Source organism: Ranitomeya imitator, chromosome 4, assembly GCF_032444005.1.
Source record: "Ranitomeya imitator isolate aRanImi1 chromosome 4, aRanImi1.pri, whole genome shotgun sequence".
Lineage (NCBI taxonomy): Eukaryota > Metazoa > Chordata > Amphibia > Anura > Dendrobatidae > Ranitomeya > Ranitomeya imitator.
This window is the reverse complement of record NC_091285.1, coordinates 537,077,841-537,105,438: the sequence shown is the minus strand read 5'-3', so window position 1 is coordinate 537,105,438 and position 27,598 is coordinate 537,077,841. Positions and strand designations below refer to the sequence as shown.

Sequence of the window (27,598 nt, the reverse complement as noted above, 5' to 3'; positions counted from 1 at the left end):
TCGACCCAACTTTTGAGAAAGTCGGGTTTCGTGAAACCCGACCCGATCCTATAAAAGTAAAAGTTGCTCAACCCTACTGGTTACAGTTATCCCTTCTTGCCTTCAAGCGTAACATCATTCTCCCCGTGAGGAAAGCGATGGTACTGTGACAACCAGGACCCTGGGGCACCATACTTTTCTGTTAATTATTCTAATTTACTGAGATAACACCTGCAAAGGCATGTGTTTAACCCCTTCCTTCTTTGCCTCCAAATGTAGCATCACTCTTCCTGAGAGGAAAGTAATACCACTGTGACAACCAGGACCCTGGGGCGCCACATGTAGTGCTTGTGTTATGTGTTAGATTTGTGCGATATGCTCATGTGATATGTGTACTATGCTCGTGTGACTTGTCTGATGTGTGCTCTGTGCATGTGTGATGTGTCTGATGTGTGCGCTGTGCTTGTGTGATGCGTCTGATGTGTGCGCTGTGCCTGTGTGATGTGTCTGATGTGTGCTGTGCCTGTGTGATGTGTCCGGTGTGCGCTGTGTCTGTGTGATGTGTCTGATGTGTGCGCTGTGCCTGTACAATGTGTCTGATGTGTGCGCTGTGCCTGTGTGATGTGTCTGTGTGCACTGCGCCTGTGTGATGTGTCTGATGTGTGCTTTGTGCCTGTGTGATGTGTCTGATGTGTGCTCTGTGCCTGTGTGATGTGCCTGATGTGTGTGTTGTGCCTGTGTGATGTGTCTGTTGTGCCTGTGTGATGTGTCTGATGTGTGCACTGTGCCTGAGTGATGTGTCTGATGTGTGTGCAGTGCCTGTGTGATGTTTCTGATGTGTGATGTGTCTGATGTGTGCGGTGTGCCTGTGTGATGTGTCCGATGTGTGCTCTGTGCCTGTGTGATGTGTCTGATGTGTGTGTTGTGCCTGTGTGATGTGTCTGTTGTGCCTGTGTGATGTGTCTGATGTGTGCACTGTGCCTGTGTGATGTGTCTGATGTGTGTGCTGTGCCTGTGTGATGTGTCTGATGTGTGCTCTGTGCCTGTGTGATGTGTCTGATGTGTGTTCTGTGCCTGTGTGATGTGTTTGATGTGTGCTCTGTGCCTGTGTGATGTCTGTGTGCGCTGTGCCTGTGTGATGTGCCTGATGTGTGCGCTTTGCCTGTGTGATGTGCCTGATGTGTGCTCTGTGCCTGTGTGATGTGCCTGATGTGTGCTCTGTGCCTGTGTGATGTGTTTGATGTGTGCTCTGTGCCTGTGTGATGTGTCTGTGTGATGTGTTTGATGTGTGCTCTGTGCCTGTGTGATGTGTCTGTTGTGCCTGTGTGATGTGTCTGATGTGTGCACTGTGCCTGTGTGATGTGTCTGATGTGTGTGCTGTGCCTGTGTGATGTGTCTGATGTGTGCTCTGTGCCTGTGTGATGTGTTTGATGTGTGCTCTGTGCCTGTGTGATGTGTCTGATGTGTGCTCTGTGCCTGTGTGATATGTTTGATGTGTGCTCTGTGCCTGTGTGATGTGCCTGATGTGTGCTCTGTGCATGTGTGATGTTTCTGATGTGTGCACTGTGCCTGTGTGATGTGTCTAATGTGTGCTCTGTGCCTTTGTGATGTGTGATGTGTGCTCTGTGCCTGTTTGATGTGTCTGATGTGTGCGCTGTGCCTGTGTGACATATCTGATGTGTGCTCTGTGCCTGTGTGATGTGCCTGATGTGTGCTCTGTGCCTGTGTGATGTGTTTGATGTGTGCTCTGTGCCTGTGTGATGTGTCTGATGTGTGCTCTATGCCCGTGTGACATATCCGATGTGTGCGATGTGCCTGTGTAATGTGTGTGATCTGTGTGCTTGTGTCTGATGTGTGTGATGTGTGCCCTGTGCTTATGTCTGATGTGCTTGACTGATTAGTCTAATGTGTGCGCTGTGTATATATTAAATTTCTGATATGTGCGCTGTGCTTATGTCTGATGTGTGTGCTGTGCTTTTGTGTGATGTGTGCATTGTGTTAGTTTGACATGTCTGATGTGTGTGCTGGGCTCCAGTTAAGTGTCTGACCTGTTCGCTGTGTTTATGTAATGTGTCAGAAACTACCAGAGACTAGACAGAGGTGGACATGACTTGGGGATGGGTGGACTGAGAACTCCTGCAGCTTTTGTTTGTATTGCGTTGTAGATTTTAAACAAGAGAGTTGTTGCTTTAAGAGGAAGTTTAGATGTTTGTGCCTGGTGTATTACTGTGAGGAGGGTGGGGCTTATATAGGGGAGGCAACTCTGGCTCTCCTGCTTTCTCTCACAGGATGGACAGGAGGAAACATTACCCGCCCTCCCGCCCTGTTTATAATCTCTGTCCTAAAACTTTTTAATTATTGCTTGTATAATGATAAATGCTTTATTGTATTTTTGAATTTGTCATTGTATATCTTGTACCAGGTTCAATTGTATATTGGCTATAAAGAGTTATTATTTGTGGTAACCTTCTAAGCCCAAGGGAAGGGCAATCCTTCAGCCATGGTTCCCTGGAGGTTTCCTCCACAGGGGGTTTTTCCTCTCCTGAGCGCTGTAGGATGGCTCTTTGTGAGTCGGGGTTTGCCAAGTTTAGTCCTATTAATGGTTTTGCAGGGACTCCTAGATTTTAAGTTTACAAAAATGATTTAATTATTAAAAAAACAAAAACAAAGTGTCAAATGAGACTTGGAATTTATAACCCATCACGGCTTTGCGGTTTAGGAGTCAGGTGGAAGTTGCAGACTAGTTAAGGTGGACTCATTTTAACTAATAGAGGATGTAAAACCTCATGGTGGTGAGCAGGCTCGGCTTGGTGGCCAGCCTTAAGGACGTTGTAATAGTAACATCAATCAGGGGCGGGCACAGTGGTTAAGCACAGGAGTGATGATAATAGGGTCATTGGTGCCCTGAAAGTTTACTGGCTCTGCTTGAATGGCAAGCCAGTGCGTGCCGCCCCTTTATGGCTGTCTGTCCTGGTGCTGTATGTCAGACAGCTGGGGATATCGCAGTACTTGTGAATCCCAATGTACTAGCACTCCACCTGACTCCTACTGTGATTATTTAATCCTGTGATTTGAATGAAAGCTGTGGCCATTTTGACAACCAAAATAATGTGTATTTATTTTAGTACCTAGGTTTACAGTAGTTATGGTGGTTTTAAGAAGGAGTGGGGTCCATCCCATATCTAAAAGTCATGATGTGAGCACTATGCTTGTGTGACGTACGATGTGTGAGCTCTTCTTGTGTAATGTGTCTGATGTGTGAGCTGTTTTTGTGTGATGTGTGCTTTGTATCTGGTCTGAAATGTGTTACTAATTCATTTTTACTATGCAGATAGACTTGCACTAGGGAAAATTAATAAAATCAGAGTTACTCATCCTCCCTGGGTAAAACAATGCCTCTGTGCTATTGCTCCAGTCTATATTTACAGGCTGAGGTGATGCCTCAACTACAACACAAGTGACTGCTGCAGCCAATCACTACCTTCATTTATGCCAAAATTAGATGGCACAAGCTGCTGAGCCCAGTGATTGGATGAAGTGGTCACGTGATGTAGTTGTGACGTTTGTAAACATAGACCAGAGCAACAGCGAAGACGCATAGCTAAACCCGGGGAGGATAAGTAACACCGATTTTATTACTTTTCTCTAGCGCTCATCTGTTGGCATAAAAAAAACGAAAACCCCTTTAAGAGAGCAGAGCTTATACACAATGCAGTCAGTCACTGATTAGGACCACCTACTGGACTGTTCAGCATAAACAGACCGGAGATTTCAATAAATAAAACAAACTATTCAGAATCATTTCCTACAAACGTATATACCAATCAGTTGAGTGTTTACATAATATGCTGATCATAGGTTGCACCATTTCTGAAGCTGCTTGGTTCCAATTTAAAAAGAAATCCAGTGACCTATATTTGTCCTATAATAGCAAAAAACTCGGCACTCAGACTTAACTTAATCAGATACAGTGATTTAATGGTGTCCACGGTAAGTAACAGAAGAAACGTTTCGGTCCTATAGCCGGACCTTCACATCAGTCACAATATTTGATCATGAATGGAAGTTAGTGGACCTGAAGGATTGTGGGTTTTCATTAAGGTCATATATATAGGTGGACACAGCCAGTGTCTCAGGGGGATGGCCAAATCCGGCGGTATTGCCTTCTGAGGAATGGAGCCTGCGTGTCCTGGTCAGTGGAGGACGTGGTATCCACCGCAAGTCAGTGGCACTGATCAAATATTGTGACTGATGAAGGTCCGGCTATAGGATCGAAACGTTTCTTGGACACCATTAAATCACTGTATCTGAATTAGTTAAGTCTGAGTGCCGAGTTTTTTTGCTATTATTCATGGTATTGGAACTTACTCTGGCACCTCTCCAACGGCTGTGCACGCGTCTATTCTGCTATATTTGTCCTATTACATCAGCTCGGGGTACCACATTGGTGCTGCATATGGGGGTGACATGCTGCACAGGGTGCTGCATATGGGGGTGACATGCTGCACAGGGTGCTGCATATGGGGGTGACATGCTGCACAGGGTGCTGCATATGGGGGTGACATGCTGCACAGGGTGCTGCATATGGGGGTGACATGCTGCACAGGGTGCTGCATATGGGGGTGACATGCTGCACAGGGTGCTGCATATGGGGGTGACATACTGCACATGGTGCTGCATTTGGGGGTGACATACTGCACAGGGTGCTGCATATGGGGGTGACATGCTGCTGCATGTGGGGGTGACATACTGCACAAGGTGCTGCATATAGGGGTGACATACTGCACATGGTGCTGCATATGGGGGTGACATACTGCACATGGTGCTGCATATGGGGGTGACATACTGCACATGGTGCTGCATCTGGGGGTGACATGCTGCACATAGTGCTGCATATGGGGGTGACATACTGCACATGGTGCTGCATCTGGGGGTGACATGCTGCACATAGTGCTGCATATGGGGGTGACATGCTGCACATAGTGCTGCATATGGGAGTGACATACTGCACATGGTGCTGCATATGGGGGTGACATACTGCACATGGTGCTGCATATGGGGGTGACATACTGCACATGATGCTGCATATAGGGGTGGGAGGTGGAGCCGGATATTCATGACTGTAATCGGCGGCCCCACGTGACCGCATACAGTAGAAGGTGCGGCCAGGAGAGGAAGCAGCGCCAGCCAACGAGGGAGCTGGGTGAGTATTTTCAGAACAGTGGAGGGGGTGCCGCACAGGGGGTGGGGACATGGACCTTTATTTTATACACGATAAACTTAAAAAAAAAGGATTATTCATATCTTCTCTACAGCAATCGCTGCTGCACAAAAGATATGAATCGCGGTTTCAGCACCATGTGGGGGGGACAGCGCTTACTGGAGCGCTGTCTCCTGCACGGCACACGGACTGCACATGGACAACGTCCGTGTGCAGTACGTGTTTTACACGGACCCATTGACTTTAATGGGTCCGTGTAATACGTGCGCTCCTACGAACACTGACATGTCTCCGTGTTTGGCACACGGAGACACGGTCCGCAAAAAATCAATGAAATCCGCACAGATGCATTGATTTTAATGCGTCTACGTGTGTCAGTGGCTCCGGTACGTGAGGAAACTGTCACCTCACGTACTGGAGACACTGACGTGTGAAACCGGCCTAAGAGTGTTTTGTGGTAGAGGTAGGGTGCAGCTTGAGAACTCCAGTCATCAGTGGAGGTAACAGACCTCATATGAGTTTATTTATTTTTTCCCTCTTTCCACCCCAGGCTGTCAATCAAAATTCCTGAGCTGCTAATTGATTCTCCTATGTTTAATGGACTTATAGGACCATAATCTTAGCACAAGTTGAACCCAGCTCCAGTCAACTGCAATGATGTCATCTCTACTACATTTCACTAATAAATCTAGTTTAATTTTTTTTTTTCTTTTATTTGGGAAGGTTATAACCTGGAAGGGTGTATCCCATATGTTCTCATCATGTGCACAGCATTGCTGACAAGAAGCAGGCTGCGATAAAATCCTCGGAGGAGCCCTTTGCAGAATTGACGAGAGTACATCTGTTGAAGTCCTCTTATACTGACTTATGTACACAAAACACTGTGCCCCATTAACTTTAAGATCCCATCTCAGTGGCCGTTCCACTAAAAGACAAAGCGCATTGACAATTAATCTGACAACATGGAAAAATGTTGTCACAAAGTTCTGGGCGTGTAAAGATGAATAGTAAAGCATTCAATGATAGTCAGAAGATGAAAATATAATACACAATGAAGATATTTGGCTTCGCCACCCACTCACCCCAAGGGCAATGGAAAGAAGAGCGGCTACGATGAAATGGAACAACTGTTGCTTCCAAAAATGGTCTTTAATAGAAGCAAAATCTGGCAGGGATTTCTACATTTTATTTTATTTCAGGGTAGTAAAAGGTGCGATTTTTTTTATAACCAAACAATAACATGGAATAAGCTAAAACCTGACGGTAAGATATTTCGGATTGTGCTGATAGGAGCGGTATGTGACTGATTACTATGGGCTGCAGGATGTTCGCCTTGTTGTTGTTTTACTCGTCCTGTATAGATGCAATGACTGGCAGCATTGGAAATGCGCAGAACCCCCCAAAGTTCACCTACTCTTCCCCACACGGAGTATTTAATGAAAGCACAACAGCTGTATAAATGAATGGCTGTGTTCATCCAGTCTACCTCAGGGGTAACGTATAGATGATCCAGTTTCTTACTCTATTTGCATTCTTAAGACTTAGTTCTTTCATACATTAAGCCAACAAGTAAGCCTTTACCTCACAAAACTGAATTTTAACTATGGGACATTTCCTTCCCGTTCTCTGTCCCTTACACCAAAGTGTTAGAAACAACAAACGACAGACCCTTGTGATGTGGCGACATTAAAGAAACCACTGTTAATGTATAAGATTTTATAACTATTTTATATTTATATATTTTAGAAATATTGTTATCATTATGCGGTTTAGGACCCAGAAGGGAAAACGCAGCATAAAGTGGAAAGGACTGAATTTTATATGGTTTCCACACGACAGGTTCATTAACCCCTTCCCGACCTTTCACGCCACGTAGGCGTCATGAAAGTCGGTGCCAATCCGACCCATGACGCCTATGCGGCGTCATGGAAAGATCGCGTCCCTGCAGACCGGGTGAAAGGGTTAACTCCCATTTCACCCGATCTGCAGGGACAGGGGGAGTGGTAGTTTAGCCCAGGGGGGGTGGCTTCACCCCCTCGTGGCTACGATCGCTCTGATTGGCTGTTGAAAGTGAAACTGCCAATCAGAGCGATTTGTAATATTTCACCCATTATAACGGGTGAAATATTACAATCCAGCCATGGCCGATGCTAAAATATCATCGGCCATGGCTGGAAATACTAGTGTGCCCCCACCCCACCCCTCCGATCGCCCCCCCACCCCCCCGATCTGGCCGGTACACTGCTCCGGCTCCCCTCCGTCCAGTGCTCCGCTCCCCCCCGTGCTCGTGTCCGCTCCCCCCATGCTCCAATCACCCCCCCGTGCTCCAATCACCCCCCCTGCACTCCGATCCACCCCCCCCGTGCTCCGTTCCACCCCCCCGTGGTCCGATTCCCCCCCCCCGTGCTCCGATCCCCCCCCCACCCTATCATACTTACCGATCCAGCCGTGGTCCCGTCCGTTTTCTCCCGGGCGCCGCCATCTTCCAAAATGGCGGGCGCATGCGCAGTGCGCCCGCCGAATCTGCCGGCCGGCAGATTCGTTCCAAAGTGCATTTTGATCACTGAGATATAATCTATCTCAGTGATCAAAATAAAAAAAATAATAAATGACCCCCCCCTTTGTCACCCCCATAGGTAGGGACAATAAAAAAATAAAGAAAATTTTTTTTTTCCACTAATGTTAGAATAGGGTTAGGGTTAGGGGTAGGGGTAGGGTTAGGGGTAGGGTTAGGGGTAGGGTTAGGGCTAGGGTTAGGGGTAGGGGTAGGGGTAGGGTTAGGGGTAGGGTTAGGGTTAGGAATGTGCACACGTATTCTGGTCCTCTGCGGATTTTTCCGCTGCGGATTTGATAAATCCGCAGTGCTAAACCGCTGCGGATTTATGGCGGATTTACCGCGTTTTTTTCTGCGCATTTCACTGCGGTTTTACAATTGCGATTTTCTATTGGAGCAGTTGTAAAACCGCTGCGGAATCCGCACAAAGAAGTGACATGCTGCGGAATGTAAACCGCTGCGTTTCCGTGCAGTTTTTCCGCAGCATGTGTACAGCGATTTTTGTTTCCCATAGGTTTACATTGAACTATAAACTCATGGGAAACTGCTGCGGATCCGCAGCGTTTTCCGCAGCGTGTGCACATACCTTTAGAATTAGGCCATGTGCACACGGTGCGGATTTGGCTGCGGATTCGCAGCAGTGTTCCATCAGGTGTACAGTACCATGTAAACATATGAAAAACCAAATCCGCTGTGCCCATGGTGCGGAAAATACCGCGCGGGAACGCTGCGTTGTATTTTCCGCAGCATGTCAATTCTTTGTGCGGATTCCGCAGCGTTTTACACCTGTTCCTCAATAGGAATCCGCAGGTGAAATCCGCACAAAAAACACTGGAAATCCGCGGAAAATCCGCAGGTAAAACACAGTGCCTTTTACCCGCAGATTTTTCAAAAATGGTGCGGAAATATCTCACACGAATCCGCAACGTGGGCACATAGCCTTAGGGTTAGGGTTGGAATTAGGGTTGTGGTTAGGGTTAGGGGTGTGTTGGGGTTAGGGTTGTGATTAGGGTTATGGCTACAGTTGGGATAAAGGTTAGGGGTGTGTTGGGGTTAGTGTTGGAGTTAGAATTGAGGGGTTACCACTGTTTAGGCACATCAGGGGTCTCCAAACGCAACATGGCGCCACCATTGATTCCAGCCAATCTCGTATTCAAAAAGTCAAATGGTGCTCCCTCACTTCCGAGCCCTGACGTGTGCCCAAACAGTGGTTTACCCCCACATATGGGGTACCAGCATACTCAGGACAAACTGCGCAACAATTACTGGGGTCCAATTTCTCCTGTTACCCTTGTGAATCTAAAAAAATGCTTGCTAAAACATAATTTTTGAGGAAAGAAAAATGATTTTTTATTTTCACGGCTCTGCGTTGTAAACGTCTGTGAAGCACTTGGGGGTTCAAAGTGCTCACCACATATCTAGATAAGTTCCTTGGGGGGTCTAGTTTCTAAAATGGGGTCACTTGTGGGGGGTTTCTACTGTTTAGGCACACCAGGGGCTCTGCAAACGCAATGTGACGCCCGCAGACCATTCCATCAAAGTCTGCATTTCAAAAGTCACTACTTCCCTTCTGAACCCCGACGTGTGCCCAAACAGTGGTTTACCCCCACATATGGGGTATCAGCGTACTCAGGAGAAACTGGACAACAACTTTTGGGGTCCAATTTCTCCTGTAACCCTTGGGAAAATAAAAAATTCTGGGCTAAATAATTATTTTTGAGGAAAGAAAACGTATTTATTATTTTCACGGCTCTGCATTATAAACTTCTATGAAGCACTTGGGGGTTCAAAGTGCTCACCACACATCTAGATAAGTTCCTTTCAGGGTCTAGTTTCCAAAATGGGGTCACTTGTGGGGGGTTTCTACTGTTTAGGCACATCAGGGGCTCTGCAAACGCAACGTGACGCCCGCAGAGCATTCCATCAAAGTCTGCATTTCAAAACGTCACTACTTCAATTCCAAGCCCCGGCATGTGCCCAAACAGTAGTTTACCCCCACATATGGGGTATCACCGTACTCAGGAGAAACTGGACAACAAATATTGGGGTCAAATTTCTCCTGTTACCCTTGGGAAAATTAAAAAATTCTGGGCTAAATAATTATTTTTGAGGAAAGAAAACGTATTTATTATTTTCACGGCTCTGCATTATAAACTTCTATGAAGCACTTGGGGGTTCAAAGTGCTCACCACACATCTAGATAAGTTCCTTTGGGGGTCTAGTTTCCAAAATGGGGTCACTTGTGGGGGGTTTCTACTGTTAAGCCACATCAGGGGCTCTGCAAACGCAACGTGACGCCCACAGAGCATTCCATCAAAGTCTGCATTTCAAAACGTCACTACTTCACTTCCGAGCCCCGGCATGTGCCCAAACAGTGATTTACCCCCACATATGGGGTATCAGCGTACTCAGGAGAAACTGGACAACAACTTTTGGGGTCAAATTTTTCCTGTTACCCTTGGGAAGATAAAAAATTGCAGGCTAAAAGATCATTTTTGAGAAAATAATTTTTTTTTTTATTTTCATGGCTCTGCGTTATAAACTTCTGTGAAGCACTTGGGGGTTCAAAGTCCTCACCACACATCTAGATTAGTTCCTTTGGGGGTCTAGTTTCTAAAATGGTGTCATTTCTGGGGGATCTCCAATGTTTAGGCACACAGGGGCTCTCCAAACGTGACATGGTGTCCGCTAATGATTGGAGCTAATTTTCCATTTAAAAAGCCAAATGGCGTGCCATCCCTTCCGAGCCCTGCCGTGCGCCCAAACAGTGGTTTACCCCCACATATGGGGTATCAGCGTACTCAGGACAAACTGGACAACAATATTTGGGGTCCAATTTCTCCTATTATCCTTGGCAAAATAGGAAATTCCAGGCTAAAAAATCATTTTTGAGGAAAGAAAAATTATTTTTTATTTTCATGGCTCTGCGTTATAAACTTCTGTGAAGCACCTGGGGGTTTAAAGTGCTCAATATGCATCTAGATAAGTTCCCTGGGGGGTCTAGTTTCCAAAATGGGGTCACTTGTGCGGGAGCTCCAATGTTTAGGCACACAGGGGCTCTCCAAACACGACATGGTGTCCGCTAACAATTGGAGCTAATTTTCCATTCAAAAAGTCAAATGGCGCGCCTTCTCTTCCGAGCCCTGCCGAGTGCCCAAACAGTGGTTTACCCCCACATATGAGGTATCGGCGTACTCGGGAGAAATTGCCCAACAAATTTTATGATCCATTTTATCCTACTGCCCATGTGAAAATGAAAAAATTGAGGCGAAAATAATTTTTTTGTGAAAAAAAATTACTTTTTCATTTTTACAGATCAATTTGTGAAGCACCTGAGGGTTTAAAGTGCTCACTAGGCATCTAAATTAGTTCCTTGGGGGGTCTAGTTTCCAAAATGGGGTCACTTGTGGGGGAGCGCCAATGTTTAGGCACACAGGAGCTATCCAAACGCGACATGGTGTCCGCTAACGATGGAAATAATTTTTCATTCAAAAAGTCAAATGGCGCTCCTTCCCTTCCGAGCCTTACCATGTGCCCAAACAGTGGTTTACCTCCACATGTGAGGTATTGGTGTACTCAGGAGAAATTGCCCAACACATTTTAGGATCCATTTTATCCTGTTGCCCATGTGAAAATGAAAAAATTGAGGCTAAAAGAATTTTTTTGTGAAAAAAAAGTACTTTTTCATTTTTACGGATCAATTTGTGAAGCACCTGGGGGTTCAAAGTGCTCACTATGCATCTAGATAAGTTCCTTGGGGCGTCTAGTTTCCAAAATGGGGTCACTTGTGGGGGAGCTCCAATTTTTAGGCACACGGGGGCTCTCCAAACGTGACATGGTGTCCGCTAAAGAGTGGAGCCAATTTTTGATTCAAAAAGTCAAATGGCGCTCCTTCCCTTCCAAGCCCTGCCGTGCGCCAAAACAGTGGTTTACCCCCACATATGAGGTATCAGCGTACTCAGGACAAATTGGACAACAACTTTCGTGGTTCAGTTTCTCCTTTTACCATTGGGAAAATAAAAAAATTGTTGCTAAAAGATAATTTTTGTGACTAAAAAGTTAAATGTTCATTTTTTCCTTCCATGTTGCTTCTGCTGCTGTGAAGCACCTGAAGGGTTAATAAACTTCTTGAATGTGGTTTTGAGTACCTTGAGGGGTGCAGTTTTTAGAATGGTGTCACTTTTGGGTATTTTCAGCCAAATAGACCCCTCAAACTGACTTCAAATGTGAGGTGGTCCCTAAAAAAAATGGTTTTGTAAATTTCGTTGTAAAAATGACAAATCGCTGGTCGAATTTTAACCCTTATAACTTCCTAACAAAAAAAAATTTTGTTTCCAAAATTGTGCTGATGTAAGGTAAACATGGGGGAAATGTTATTTATTAACTATTTTGTGTCACATATCTCTCTGGTTTAACAGAATAAAAATTCAAAATGTGAAAATTGCGAAATTTTCAAAATTTTCACCAAATTTCCGTGTTTATCACAAATAAATGCAGAATTTATTGACCTAAATTTACCACTAACATGAAGCCCAATATGTCACGAAAAAACAGTCTCAGAACCGCTAGGATCCGTTGAAGCGTTCCTGAGTTATTACCTCATAAAGGGACACTGGTCAGAATTGCAAAAAACGGCAAGGTCTTTAAGGTCAAAATAGGCTGGGTCTTGAAGGGGTTAAGTTCAGTGTATGCTCGATATCTATCATGCAGCCTTATCTAGACACACATTCCTGTATGGACTAAATGTCAGGCCTCCAGCAGTCACAGCAATGTCCCCCTTGATGTCCCAAAACTGCCAGGATACACAGAAGCAAATGCGGAGGAGCAGAGCTGGTCCAATGGGTGATATAGATATTTGTTTATTACTCCACGGTGTGACTATTGAGAATAACATTTAAAGTGGCAAAAAAAAAAAACCTTTAAAGAGAAGCTGTCATCAGAAAATGACCAGTTGTTTAAAAGGAATCTGTCACCAATTTTTTGCTATTTAATGTGAGAACAGCATGATGTAGGGACAGAGAACCTGATTCTAGTGATGTGTCACTTACTGAGCTGCTTGTTGTAGTTTCAATAAAATAATAATGAGATAATCACTGGACGACTGGGTGTCTCGTGCCATGAATTCCTCCTGCTATGTGTAACCCTGCCCCATCACTGATTGGCAGCTTTCGGTCATTGTACAGTGTACACAGAAAGCTGCCAATCAGTGGTGGGGGCGGGGTTGTACAGAGCTCAGCATTTAGAGAACTGCTAGATATTCAGCAGGAAAAACGGTGATTTTTATCAAAATTGCAGGAAACAGCCCAGTATGTGACACATCACTGGAATCAGAATTTCTGTGTCCAGATCATAATTCTCTCAAATTTCATAGCAAAAAACAGGTAATAGATTCCCTTTAAATCAGACTGTGTTAAATGTTTATTTTGTTTTTAGAGGCAGATGATGGCTGATTAGCACAGCAATCATCTTCCAGGAAAGATATGGGCTTCCGAGACAGACAAGAAGACAGCATATGACATACACAGCATGTTAGATGCCAGTAAGGAGTTAATACAGCTGTGAAGTGCGCCAACTTGTGCCATTACCTCAAGTCAGCCAGTTTTAATAGGATTGTTAAAATCCATGCAGTTTTTGCATAAAACTGCAGTTTCACAGAAATTCACACACCTTTGAAAGCTGCACTGATTCATGTGAGAAGTCCATTTGCTGTTTGCACCCGTGGATTTGAAGCCTCCTTGCAAAGGATAATTGTTATTTTGCTTTAAACTTGTGTTTTTGAAGGTGCAGTACATGAATTGCAATGCTAAGGCCACATTCACACATTGAGTATTTGGTGACTTTTTACCTCAATAATTGTAAGCCCAAATCAAGAATGGGTGATAAATACAGGAGTGGTGACGTGTTTCTATTAGACTTTTCTTCTGATTGTCCCACTCCTGGTTTTGGCAAATACTGAGGTAAAAAACTGAGCAAGGACTGTCACCATAGTCTCTGACCCACTTCTTTGCTTCAAGGCAGGAATTGGGGTGAAGGTACCATTGGCTTCATCTGCCCAGGTCACCAAAATACCTTGTCCCGGCCCAGGTGACCGCCATGTTTCGGTATCAGGTACAACAGGCAGGTAGTTAGTAAGTACCTGCCTGTTAGTTTTTAGGCCCATAGTTTAAAAAAAATAGTCCTGGATAACCTTTAAGGCTTTTGTTCTCAGAGGAGGCAAGTCACAGTTAGATGTTTGTAGCTGCAGCTTACTCCTCTCTCCCTAATAAAATGGCAGACAGTACATGTGTATGGTGGTCAAAAGGAGTGGGCCCACAGTGATTAATGGCGTATATAAGTGTGATTAGATAGGGGGCCACATTAGGGACAGAGACTGAAATGAGTGATTCATATCCAGCACTACAGATTATGTTGGAGCCAAACGATCCAGAGAAATCTCTTTACAGTCCCTCACATTTCACACAATCTTACAGGAAGAGTATTGAATTACATAGTATGTCCACTACAATGGGCAACACTGCGATCCACATCATCCCCACTGGCGCACTATAGCGTGTCCCCATATAATGGTTCTTACATATAATGGTTCTTACGCACCTCTCCTAACAATGGCAGAATAAGTAAAAAGGTTGGGTTATAAAAGTAAAGGCACATTGACCTATGTGAACCAAAAGGAAATGAAAGAAGATAAAGCTGGCCAATGTATAACCAGGACAACAGAGGTATTTCCCAAGGAATTTTAAGTGGAGAGACTGACACATCAAGGTCAGACCACCTCCCCCTGCCATAATTGCCATCATTCCAGAAGAGGATGCTCTAAGGATAAGGAATTCTGTCATGTGTATTCCATTAGAACTGTCCACAAACCCGGCACCATCTCTATTATTATCTATGGCTGCTCAGCAGTGTCTAAATATGTTTTAGATTCGTAAAATCAAAGGGTAATTCCCCGGGAAAAAAAGATGTACCTTATCCATGGGATAGGAGATAACTTGCTGATCACTGGAGGTCTCAACATAGCGCTTGGCTAGTCCCATAGTCAATGAGTGCCATTTAGGAAGGGGCTGCAGAGCCCCTTTATGGGGTTCAGAAGAGATCAGGAAGTTACCCCCTTTTCATGGATAGGATATAATGTGTTTTTGGGGAATAACTCTTCCAGGTCTCCCGAATGTAAAATCTGAAACAAGGTCCTACAACTGCTACATATTATTTATGGCACTAGTCTCCTCATATGACTTAGAAGGATTTTCTTGGCCCCTCAGTTCAAGATTTCTGCACCCCCTTTAGCACTGCTCCAGTTTATCAGAAAAGAAAATATGTTATTATAAATGTATATATCTATATTAAAGGGTATCTCAAATTATGAACCCACTCTTATTTTATGGGTTACCGAAAATTAAGTGGAGAAAGGATCCATGTTTTAAAGGTGTTGGCACCAGGGCTGGGAACCGGAATGAAAATTCTGAAAACTTCGGCAGGAATTCATTGACTTTAATGGAACAGGCACCACTCGGGTCACAGGATGCCTCTAATATTTCAAAGTGAGAATAGGGTTTTTCTACAACAAGCAGATCTTACAAATACTAGAAATCCAGAAAGGAAACTGTAATGACGGGCGTTATAGGGATTTGGTGTGCAATGCAGATGTTCACCCTTCATTTATCTTTAGAATTATCTCTTATGAACTCATCTATTTCCAGAGGGCTAGACGTTTGAAGATTCTTTCTGGCACTCCCACATAATGTGGTCCATGCACACTGGGCTCCTATTCATTCCCTCTGTGTGGTTTACAAAAAGTGAAATTGAAGCCATTAAAGAGATTCCGTCAGAAGGATAAACCCTCCTGAGCTGTCTATATGGGCACGTAGGGCATAGGAAGCTGAATAAAATGTTACCTTGATATCTGTGATCTGATGTCTTATTCCAGAAAAATCTGTGTTTTTCTTATATGTAAATGAGCTGTTCCAGGACTATGGAGCGGACACTGATCTGCATGAAATCTGCCTCCAGAGATTATTATAAATGAAGGGGTTCAATACCAGTGTGATGTGTAATGGCCGCTCTCTGCTCTCCTGATCTCACTGCAGAGCTGTGTGTGATTATACCTGACTCATCTGCAGGTTCCTCTCAGCTTCCATCTCACAGGCGGACACGGTTGTAATACAGCAGAGCTGTGAGAGCTACAGTAAATGTGTTTACGAGGAGACAAAGTTTAGTTCTCCTGTTCTCTGTTAGTTACTTGTCTCACCCTGGTATCTCATCCTTTCATATAGGGCTCAAACCATTTTGCGAGAAAAAAAACGGTTCGTAATCTCGCCCGAAAAATGGATGAGTGCCATGCGAGTGTCATGTGAGTGCAATGCGATTTTTCTCACATAGCATCCGTATGACATGCGTATGTAATGCGTTTTTTTTCTCTGCTACTTTTTTCTACAATCATTTACAGGACCATTCACAGTGTTCTATGCCACAGAATGGTAAGGTATCTGTAAAAAACGGACGGAAAACGGATGGTCTGCATGCCATGTGATTTTTTTCTCGCACCCATTGACTTGCTTTGGCGAGTCTCATCCGAGATACGCAGCAAATCGCAGCATGCTGCAATTTTTTTCTCAGTCCGATTTCAGCTGAGAAAAAAAAATCGCAGATGAGATGTCACCTATTGGTCCGATTTTAATCAGATTGCACTCGTCCATTTTTCTCGCAAATGAGTATGAGCCCTTACAATAATCTCTGGAGGCAGAGTCTCATGCAGATCAGTGTCCGGCCCATTGATCTTCACCACTCATTTACATATGAGAATAACAAGGATTTCTCTGGAATAAAGCTACGTGCACACGTTGCGGAAAGTCCTGCAGATTTTTCCGGACTGATTTTGGTAAATCCGCAGGTAAACCGCATTGCGGATTACCTGCGGAATTACCGTTTTTTTTTTGCGGTATTTGTGCGGATTTCACATGCGGTTTTACACCTGCGGATTCCTATTATGGAGAAGGTGTAAACCACTGAGGAATCCGCACAAAAGAATTGACATGCTGCGGAATAAACAACGCAGCGTTTCTGCACGTTTTTTTTCCGCAGCATGCGCACGGCGGATTTTGTTTTCCATAGGTGTTCATGGTGCTGTAAACTCAGGGAAAACAGCTGCAGATCCGCAGCGTCAAAACCGCTGCGGATCTGCAGGAAAATCCGCAACGTGTGCACGTACGTGAAAAATAGGATCGTATATATCAAGGTATCATTTTATTCAGATTCCTATGACCTACATGCCCGTATAGACTACTTAGGAGGGTTGATCATACTGACAGATTCCCTTTAATAAAGTTAAAATATCCAAGCAATAGACAAGCTTTAGATTTGTAAATTAAATAGTGTTAATATCTGGTCAGAAGAGCAGATCTGAGTGATTAAAGCTTTAGCAGGTATAGTATTACTATGTCTACTTGCCTTTTTTATGGGTTTAGGAGGCTGAAAATAGACGAGTCCTCCAAAGACTAACAGTAAGTTAAGTACTGTAAGAATCCCACACAACAACCATACTGCCTCTGCCAGACAGGCAAAATGTTGACTATTGCTGCACTGATCTGATGACAGAATCAAAAGGACATAAAAGTAGGTTTAGCGGCCTGTCATTATGGGGGTTCTAATTAACTATGAATGCATAAGGCCAGAGGATACAGAGGAAAATGCTTCTATGAAGTCTATTATTTTCTTGATACCATTTTCTAAAAGTATATTATACACAATTGTACACATAAACTGCTCATCAGGTAAAATACAGTCAAAGACGTCTATAAAGCGTAGATCTAAAGCATACATGAAAACATGGATAGATTTCCCCTCCATGGTTAAACGTAAAGGGGTTGTCCATATTTGGGAACTTTTATTTATTTTTATTATTTAAATGAATGAATTTGGCAATAATATCATTTTTGGAATTGGGTTTCAGTAAACTATTTCCACTGTTTGCCTTCGACAGCTATTGCTGGCTGCATAACCAGTTAACTGAGAATCTATCAGTGAGCTCAGTAATTATTTTCTCTCTCTTTTTCTGAGCGCCCGTTAGCTGGTTTCTAACCGCAGTCCCCATCACTGGTGAATGTGCAGTGAAGTTCGAAGAGCTAAAGGTAAAATTAAAATTTATAATAAAGCCCAATAGCAGAAATGATTTTTATTTCTTAGCTGCAATACATGCAGTTAAGATATATATATATATATATATACCACCTTTAATGGACATATGTCTTTTTTCGCCCACGCTATGTGAGCATGCAGCCTCCGTCCTCCTGCAGCTCCAGTATCTGATACTAGCAGGATCATATTTTATCACCATATATTTTAGCAAGTTGGGTGTCACTTAGTGCTCTGTTAGGCTATGTGCACACATATTCTGGGTCCACTGCGGATTTTTCTGCAGCGGATTTGATAATTCGCAGTGGAAAACCACTGCGGATTTATCGCGGTTTTTCTGCGGTTTTCATTGCGGTTTTACAACTGCGGTTTTCCATAGGGGCAGTTGTAAAACCGCTGCGGAATCCGCAGAAAGAAGTGACATGCTGCGGAATGTAAACCGCTGCGTCTCCGCGCGTTTTTTTTTCCGCAGCATGTGTACAGCGTTTTTGGTTTCCCATAGGTTTACATTGAACTGTAAACGCTATAGAAACTGCTGCGGATCCGCAGCAAAATCCGCATCGTGTGCACATACCCTTAGGTTACTTCACGTGACATCTAGAAGCCTTCGCTGAAGCCAGACTAATACATGATACGTTCATTTAATGAGTTACTAAAGTTGGATCTTAAGTGGTAAAAAACAAACAGATCATTAGTAACCGATGAAAAATGTCAGGAGTGCAAAATGCCATTCATTCTACTAGTGATAGTGAAATATGTTGGACCGGCTGCAGTGATGATTGCTAATATAATTCCATCATACCACAAAAATCAACCAAGATGAAACCTCCCAGAATGTGGCAGAGCTCCAGATGAAATCTGATGGTTGATCTGCGGTAGAGAAAGTGGGACTGCTAATAATGTGTAGACATGAAACCTTAGGAATCCACAGCTTCCAGTCACACCAGCAGAGGGGGACACATTCTCATAGTCCTCCCATCTCTTGGGTAACCAGCTGACATCTGGTTGGAATAGTAGGTGAAATGTACAATTCACAATGAGAAAGTGGAAAGAAGGGAAATCAGATGTAAAAGGAGCAGAGTGCAGCCCTGAGTGTGAGAGCCATCAATGACAGCATCCGAGTCCCTCTCATACTTGTCTTCTTTGTGGAAAGCATCGCAGGGAACAAGACTTCTTTTGTTCAATACTCTCCTAACTTTAGGACAGAATCATTTGGTATAAAATGTCCCTAAAGTATCTGTGTGGCGGGGACCCCAGACTGCGACCCTCACTGATGTGTGAGGATGATCCTTTGTGGTATATGATCAGAGACATAATAGAAAACAAGATATAAATGTTGGGAAAGAAGAATGTCAATATTGTAGGATGACCTAGATACAGGGATCACTTGGCAGCAGCAGGGGTAGAGGGCTGTACCCATCTGCATGGGGGGCTAATACTGATGCCCTGCTGGGAGCAGCACTTATTGGGGTCCACAGTGCTCAGGAGAACATACAGCCATTGAGTAGAGAACATTTCATGCACATGCAGAGGATGGAGATCTGAGCGGACAGTGAATCATGTACTCACATTTCTGGATGAAGCAGGGTAGAAGATGGGCACCTTCCTCTGTGACTGGCTCTGCAGCTCTGTAGTAAAATGTTTGGGTTCCAGGCTTAATGAATGTAAAGTGGAAGCGCAGGACGTCAGCACAAGCCAAGCCCCAAGTCAGCTCTGAGATACAGCCCCTTCATACAGAACATGCCCCCTTCCAGGGCTGCTGTGAATGGCTAGGTGGGGATTGGGTGGGTGCCAGTGACCGCAGCCATCCATGTGCCATCACCCTCCACAGTGTAACCTTACACTGCTTCACCCACTGCACTCATTCCCTCCAGCACAGGGTTAATGTGGCTGCCAAGCATTATACCTAGGAAAGTTGGGATTATTAGATGTGGGTGATGTATTGCAGATGGCATGTTATTACATGGGCACCTGCTGGGTTCCTGGGCACTCTGCTCTGCATGCATGGGGTACATGGTAAGGAAATCCAGACCCATTGCAGGCAGGGGGTGGTGGTAGCTGCACTATAAGGGTACGTGCACACGTAGAAAGCTCCTCTGCGGATTTATCGCGTTTTCTATTGCGGATTCCGCTACGGTTTTACATCTGCAGTTTTCTATTGGAGCAGGTGTAAAAACGCTGCGGATTCCGCACAAAGAATTGACATGCTGCGGAAAATAAAACGCTGCGTTTCCGCGCGTTTTTTTTTCCGCAGCATGTGCACTGCGGATTTCGTTTCCCATAGGTTAACATGGTACTGTAAACTCATGGGAAACCGCTGCGGATCCGCAGCTGCAGAAACGCTGCGGATCCGCAGCAAAATCCGCATCGTGTGCACATACCCTTAGACTATGTGCACCCGTTCAGGCTTTTTCGCGATAAAAGCGCTATAAAAACTCATTAAAAACGCATACATTTGCAACCTATCATTTAGAATGCATTCTGCATGTTGTGTGCACATGAAATCCGCATCCGGAAAAAAAACGCATGGCGGTAAAATAAGGAGCATGTTCATTAATTTTGCGGATTTTCTGCGTTTTTCCCGCTATTCTATGCATTTGGGAAAAACGCACAAAAAACGCACCAAAAACGTGTCAAAAACTCATGAAAAAATGCATGCGGATTTCTGGCAGAAATGTCCAGTTTTTGTCAGGAAAATTTCTGCAAGAAATCCTGACGTGTACGCATACCCTTAGGAAGTTTTTCACTGGGTGGAAGGCAATGTGATACCTAGCTGGCTGGGAATGCTTTACAGACATGAGCATAAGGGCAGCACTATAGATGAGAGGAGTATTGGCATTCAGTCCAGTGATGCATGTTGGAATGCCTTACTGAACATACCAGTTTTACCAAAATTGTTGTATTCTTACTGAGAACCTATTGTTCCCCAATTTTCAGGCAGGGAGTAACAGAGCAAACAATGCTGAGAAGATTAATATGAAGCTCTATGGGATTCATTGTTGCTTGTGTTATATTACTCAGATAGAATCTGTCACAGGGAACTGGCTACCCCATCTGAGACCAGCATAATGTAGGGGCAGAGACCCTGATTTTAACGATGTGTCACTTACTGGGCTGCTTGCTGTAGTTTTGATGAAATCACTATTTTCTCTGCTGCAGTCAGATCCACCTGTTCTCTGAATGTTGAGCTTTGTATATCTCGCCCATACCACTGATTAGCAGTTTTCTGTGTACACTGTGCATAGGCAGGAAGCTGCCAGTCATTGGTGGGAGCCAGGGCTGCCACTAGAAATTTCGGGGCCCCATACTGGCAAAATTTTCGGGGCCCCCTTGAGACTCCGCCCAGGCTCCACCCCAGCCCCGCCTCCAGGCTCCACCCCTCGAACTGTCCACAGTCCCACCGCTCTCTCTTGGAAAAACTCCACTTCTCACCTATCACACATTAACAGTTCCCAATCACCAGATCACACATATAGCTAGCAGCTTTTGTTTTGGCCAAAAGATTTTTTAAGCCGCCACCATAACACGGTAGACACTTTTGGCAGGGCCCTACTCTACAATAACCTATTAAATATTTGTTAACCCCTTCCCGACCCATGACGCCACGTAGGCGTCATGAAAGTCGGTGCCATTCCGACCCATGACGCCTATGCGGCGTCATGGAAAGATCGCGTCCCTGCAGATCGGGTGAAAGGGTTAACTCCCATTTCACCCGATCTGCAGGGACAGGGGGAGTGGTAGTTTAGCCCAGGGGGGGTGGCTTCACCCCCTCGTGGCTACGATCGCTCTGATTGGCTGTTGAAAGTGAAACTGCCAATCAGAGCGATTTGTAATATTTCACCCATTATAACGGGTGAAATATTACAATCCAGCCATGGCCGATGCTGAAATATCATCAGCCATGGCTGGAAATACTAGTGTGCCCCCACCCCACCCCTCCGATCGCCCCCCCACCCCCCCGATCTGGCCGGTACACTGCTCCGGCTCCCCTCCGTCCAGTGCTCCGCTCCCCCCCCGTGCTCGTGTCCGCTCCCCCCGTGCTCCAATCACCCCCCCATGCTCCAATCACCCCCCCTGCACTCCGATCCACCCCCCCCCCGTGCTCCGTTCCACCCCCCCGTGCTCCATTCCAGCCCCCCGTGCTCCGTTCCACGCCCCCCGCGCTCCGTTCCACCCCTCCCGCGCTCCGATTCCCCCCCCGTGCTCCGATCCCCCCCCCCCGTGGTCCCCCCCCACCCCATCATACTTACCGATCCAGCCGTGGTCCCGTCCGTCTTCTCCCGGGCGCCGCCATCTTCCAAAATGGCGGGCGCATGCGCAGTGCGCCCGCCGAATCTGCCGGCCGGCAGATTCGTTCCAAAGTGCATTTTGATCACTGAGATATAATCTATCTCAGTGATCAAAATAAAAAAAATAATAAATGACCCCCCCCCTTTGTCACCCCCATAGGTAGGGACAATAAAAAAATAAAGACATTTTTTTTTTCCACTAATGTTAGAATAGGGTTAGGGTTAGGGGTAGGGTTAGGGTTAGGGTTAGGGCTAGGGGTAGGGTTAGGGTTAGGGTTAGGGGTAGGGTTAGGGGTAGGGTTAGGGTTAGGGGTAGGGTTAGGGGTAGGGTTAGGGTTAGGGGTAGGGTTAGGGCTAGGGTTAGGGTTAGGAATGTGCACACGTATTCTGGTCCTCTGCGGATTTTTCCGCTGCGGATTTGATAAATCCGCAGTGCTAAACCGCTGCGGATTTATGGCGGATTTACCGCGTTTTTTTCTGCGCATTTCACTGCGGTTTTACAATTGCGATTTTCTATTGGAGCAGTTGTAAAACCGCTGCGGAATCCGCACAAAGAAGTGACATGCTGCGGAATGTAAACCGCTGCGTTTCCGTGCAGTTTTTCCGCAGCATGTGTACAGCGATTTTTGTTTCCCATAGGTTTACATTGAACTGTACACTCATGGGAAACTGCTGCGGATCCGCAGCGTGTGCACATACCTTTAGAATTAGGCTATGTGCACACGGTGCGGATTTGGCTGCGGATCCGCAGCAGTGTTCAATCAGGTTTACAGTACCATGTAAACATATGAAAAACCAAATCCGCTGTGCCCATGGTGCGGAAAATACCGCGCGGGAACGCTGCGTTGTATTTTCCGCAGCATGTCAATTCTTTGTGCGGATTCCGCAGCGTTTTACACCTGTTCCTCAATAGGAATCCGCAGGTGAAATCCGCACAAAAAACACTGGAAATCCGCGGAAAATCCGCAGGTAAAACACAGTGCCTTTTACCCGCAGATTTTTCAAAAATGGTGCGGAAATATCTCACACGAATCCGCAACGTGGGCACATGGCCTTAGGGTTAGGGTTGGAATTAGGGTTGTGGTTAGGGTTAGGGGTGTGTTGGGGTTAGTGTTGTGGTTAGGGGTGTGTTGGGGTTAGGGTTGTGATTAGGATTATGGCTACAGTTGGGATTAGGGTTAGGGGTGTGTTGGGGTTAGTGTTGGAGTTAGAATTGAGGGGTTACCACTGTTTAGGCACATCAGGGGTCTCCAAACGCAACATGGCGCCACCATTGATTCCAGCCAATCTCGTATTCAAAAAGTCAAATGGTGCTCCCTCACTTCCGAGCCCTGACGTGTGCCCAAACAGTGGTTTACCCCCACATATGGGGTACCAGCATACTCAGGACAAACTGCGCAACAATTACTGGGGTCCAATTTCTCCTGTTACCCTTGTGAATCTAAAAAAATGCTTGCTAAAACATAATTTTTGAGGAAAGAAAAATGATTTTTTATTTTCACGGCTCTGCGTTGTAAACGTCTGTGAAGCACTTGGGGGTTCAAAGTGCTCACCACATATCTAGATAAGTTCCTTGGGGGGTCTAGTTTCTAAAATGGGGTCACTTGTGGGGGGTCTCTACTGTTTAGGCACACCAGGGGCTCTGCAAACGCAACGTGACACCCGCAGACCATTCCATCAAAGTCTGCATTTCAAAAGTCACTACTTCCCTTCTGAGCCCCGACGTGTGCCCAAACAGTGGTTTACCCCCACATATGGGGTATCAGCGTACTCAGGAGAAACTGGACAACAACTTTTGGGGTCCAATTTCTCCTGTAACCCTTGGGAAAATAAAAAATTCTGGGCTAAATAATTATTTTTGAGGAAAGAAAACGTATTTATTATTTTCACGGCTCTGCATTATAAACTTCTATGAAGCACTTGGGGGTTCAAAGTGCTCACCACACATCTAGATAAGTTCCTTTCAGGGTCTAGTTTCCAAAATGGGGTCACTTGTGGGGGGTTTCTACTGTTTAGGCACATCAGGGGCTCTGCAAACGCAACGTGACGCCCGCAGAGCATTCCATCAAAGTCTGCATTTCAAAACGTCACTACTTCAATTCCAAGCCCCGGCATGTGCCCAAACAGTAGTTTACCCCCACATATGGGGTATCACCGTACTCAGGAGAAACTGGACAACAACTTTTGGGGTCAAATTTCTCCTGTTACCCTTGGGAAAATTAAAAAATTCTGGGCTAAATAATTATTTTTGAGGAAAGAAAACGTATTTATTATTTTCACGGCTCTGCATTATAAACTTCTATGAAGCACTTGGGGGTTCAAAGTGCTCACCACACATCTAGATAAGTTCCTTTGGGGGTCTAGTTTCCAAAATGGGGTCACTTGTGGGGGGTTTCTACTGTTAAGCCACATCAGGGGCTCTGCAAACGCAACGTGACGCCCACAGAGCATTCCATCAAAGTCTGCATTTCAAAACGTCACTACTTCACTTCCGAGCCCCGGCATGTGCCCAAACAGTGATTTACCCCCACATATGGGGTATCAGCGTACTCAGGAGAAACTGGACAACAACTTTTGGGGTCAAATTTCTCCTGTTACCCTTGGGAAAATAAAAAATTGCAGGCTAAAAGATCATTTTTGAGAAAATAATTTTTTTTTTTATTTTCATGGCGCTGCGTTATAAACTTCTGTGAAGCACTTGGGGGTTCAAAGTCCTCACCACACATCTAGATTAGTTCCTTTGGGGGTCTAGTTTCCAAAATGGTGTCATTTCTGGGGGATCTCCAATGTTTAAGCACACAGGGGCTCTCCAAACGTGACATGGTGTCCGCTAATGATTGGAGCTAATTTTCCATTTAAAAAGCCAAATGGCGTGCCATCCCTTCCGAGCCCTGCCGTGCGCCCAAACAGTGGTTTACCCCCACATATGGGGTATCAGCGTACTCAGGACAAACTGGACAACAATATTTGGGGTCCAATTTCTCCCATTATCCTTGGCAAAATAGGAAATTCCAGGCTAAAAAATCATTTTTGAGGAAAGAAAAATTATTTTTTATTTTCATGGCTCTGCGTTATAAACTTCTGTGAAGCACCTGGGGGTTTAAAGTGCTCAATATGCATCTAGATAAGTTCCTTGGGGGGTCTAGTTTCCAAAATGGGGTCACTTGTGGGGGAGCTCCAATGTTTAGGCACACAGGGGGCTCTCCAAACGCGACATGGTGTCCGCTAACAATTGGAGCTAATTTTCCATTCAAAAAGTCAAATGGCGCGCCTTCCCTTCCGAGCCCTGCCGTGTGCCCAAACAGTGGTTTACCCCCACATATGAGGTATCGGCGTACTCGGGAGAAATTGCCCAACAAATTTTATGATCCATTTTATCCTACTGCCCATGTGAAAATGAAAAAATTGAGGCGAAAATAATTTTTTTGTGAAAAAAAAGTACTTTTTCATTTTTACAGATCAATTTGTGAAGCACCTGAGGGTTTACAGTGCTCACTAGGCATCTAAATAAGTTCCTTGGGGGGTCTAGTTTCCAAAATGGGGTCACTTGTGGGGGAGCGCCAATGTTTAGGCACACAGGAGCTATCCAAACGCGACATGGTGTCCGCTAACGATGGAAATAATTTTTCATTCAAAAAGTCAAATGGCGCTCCTTCCCTTCCGAGCCTTACCATGTGCCCAAACAGTGGTTTACCCCCACATGTGAGGTATTGGTGTACTCAGGAGAAATTGCCCAACACATTTTAGGATCCATTTTATCCTGTTGCCCATGTGAAAATGAAAAAATTGAGGCTAAAAGAATTTTTTTGTGAAAAAAAAGTACTTTTTCATTTTTACGGATCAATTTGTGAAGCACCTAGGGGTTCAAAGTGCTCACTATGCATCTAGATAAGTTCCTTGGGGCGTCTAGTTTCCAAAATGGGGTCATTTGTGGGGGAGCTCCAATTTTTAGGCACACGGGGGCTCTCCAAACGTGACATGGTGTCCGCTAAAGAGTGGAGCCAATTTTTGATTCAAAAAGTCAAATGGCGCTCCTTCCCTTCCAAGCCCTGCCGTGCGCCCAAACAGTGGTTTACCCCCACATATGAGGTATCAGCGTACTCAGGACAAATTGGACAACAACTTTCGTGGTTCAGTTTCTCCTTTTACCATTGGGAAAATAAAAAAAATTGTTGCTAAAAGATAATTTTTGTGACTAAAAAGTTAAATGTTCATTTTTTCCTTCCATGTTGCTTCTGCTGCTGTGAAGCACCTGAAGGGTTAATAAACTTCTTGAATGTGGTTTTGAGTACCTTGAGGGGTGCAGTTTTTAGAATGGTGTCACTTTTGGGTATTTTCAGCCATATAGACCCCTCAAACTGACTTCAAATGTGAGGTGGTCCCTAAAAAAAATGGTTTTGTAAATTTCGTTGTAAAAATGACAAATCGCTGGTCAAATTTTAACCCTTATAACTTCCTAACAAAAAAAAATTTTGTTTCCAAAATTGTGCTGATGTAAAGTAAACATGTGGGAAATGTTATTTATTAACTATTTTGTGTCACATATCTCTCTGGTTTAACAGAATAAAAATTCAAAATGTGAAAATTGCGAAATTTTCAAAATTTTCGCCAAATTTCCGTGTTTATCACAAATAAATGCAGAATTTATTGACCTAAATTTACCACTAACATGAAGCCCAATATGTCACGAAAAAACAGTCTCAGAACCGCTAGGATCCGTTGAAGCGTTCCTGAGTTATTACCTCATAAAGGGACACTGGTCAGAATTGCAAAAAACGGCAAGGTCTTTAAGGTCAAAATAGGCTGGGTCTTGAAGGGGTTAAAATATGCAATACAATTTAGGTATATTTTTATTTATTTTTAAATTTTTAAAATGACCAATAATATCACATAAAAAGAACAAATACCGCTACACCATGACCAGATGACATATTACCACCACAGTGATCGAATAATATCACATACAAAGAACAAATACCGCTACACCATGACCAGATGACATATTACCACCACATAGTGACTGAATACTACAATTCTGATCAGTAATTAAAAAAAAGCACCATACGATCACCATAAGTGCCATTATGCACAGGAGATCTGTACTTAGTATGCAGTGTCTGTGTACAGATAATACAGTGATCACTAGTGAAATTATACACAGGAGCTCTGTATATAGTATACAGTGTATAGTGTCAGTGTATAGGTAACACACTGACTAACCAGTGACGTCTCTAGGTGAAGTCCTTCATCTTTCATCCAGCACAGACCGCCATCATTTCATCCAGCCAGGACTTCCCTCTGCAGGAAATAACACAGTTATCTCGAGCTCCGCTTGTAGAATACATTACTTAATTTTTCCCAACTTCTACATTACGCCACATGAAGAAAAAGAGGCGACATAGTGTCACTCTACACAGTAACAGGACC

At 44.6% G+C, this 27,598-nt stretch overlaps 1 protein-coding gene across 1 annotated transcript in view; it reads right to left on the bottom strand.

The window, feature by feature from the left end:
* Nucleotides 1–19,732, bottom strand: part of HAPLN3 (hyaluronan and proteoglycan link protein 3) — a 93,216-nt gene extending 73,484 nt beyond the window's left edge. The window contains exon 1 of the mRNA XM_069766227.1: nucleotides 19,452–19,732. The gene's annotated coding sequence lies outside the window, so the exon portion shown is untranslated. The remainder of the gene's footprint in view (nucleotides 1–19,451) is intronic.
* Between the last annotated feature and the right edge of the window lie 7,866 nt (nucleotides 19,733–27,598).